General features: G+C 55.4%; 2 protein-coding genes across 2 annotated transcripts in view; one reads left to right on the plus strand and one right to left on the minus strand.

Moving 5' to 3' along the window:
* Positions 1-576, minus strand: part of LOC116693433 (uncharacterized protein KIAA0513-like) — a 453101-nt gene that overhangs the window by 265020 nt on the left and 187505 nt on the right. The gene's annotated exons all lie outside the window — the stretch shown is intronic.
* The window catches only part of LOC116693434 (uncharacterized protein KIAA0513-like), a 453088-nt gene that overhangs the window by 236837 nt on the left and 215675 nt on the right, over positions 1-576 (plus strand). The gene's annotated exons all lie outside the window — the stretch shown is intronic.

Here is a 576-nt window from a genome sequence, read left to right on the forward strand (position 1 = left end):
GACCAGTCTGCCATTATTATCATCTGGAATATCACTACATTAATATCGTCACACCTAATTTCCGGAGCGCGTCCTTTATGAACCTGAAGCTGAGACCACGGACACTGCGCTGCTCATCTCTACTTTTACAGAGAGAGTGGACACTGACGCGACTCGCAGGTCTGCCGGCAGGCAGCGGCTACCGGGCAGCGGCTACCGGGCAGCGGCTAACCGGGCACCTTGCAGCGGTCACCAGGCAGCGGCCACCAGTCACCTTGCAGCGGTCACCTTGGCAGCGGTCAACAGGGCAGCGGTCACCAGGCAGCGGCCACCGGTCACCTTGCAGCGGTCACCTTGCAGCGGTCAACAGGCAGCGGCCACCGGTCACCTTGCAGCGGTCACCGGGCAGCGGCTACACACTACCTTCCCACCGGGAAAAGTCCCAGTACGCATCAGGGTGCCAGTGCAGCCATTTCTAACATCTAAACAGCTGTAGTAGGGTTTAAATCGAAACTCGCGACAACAATAGTGACAAGTAGGCTAATGCATTTTTAAAAAAATAAACAGAACACATGCAGAAGACAACGGAATAACTGT

The sequence above is a fragment of the Etheostoma spectabile genome, chromosome 8 (assembly GCF_008692095.1).
Source record: "Etheostoma spectabile isolate EspeVRDwgs_2016 chromosome 8, UIUC_Espe_1.0, whole genome shotgun sequence".
Taxonomy (NCBI): domain Eukaryota; kingdom Metazoa; phylum Chordata; class Actinopteri; order Perciformes; family Percidae; genus Etheostoma; species Etheostoma spectabile.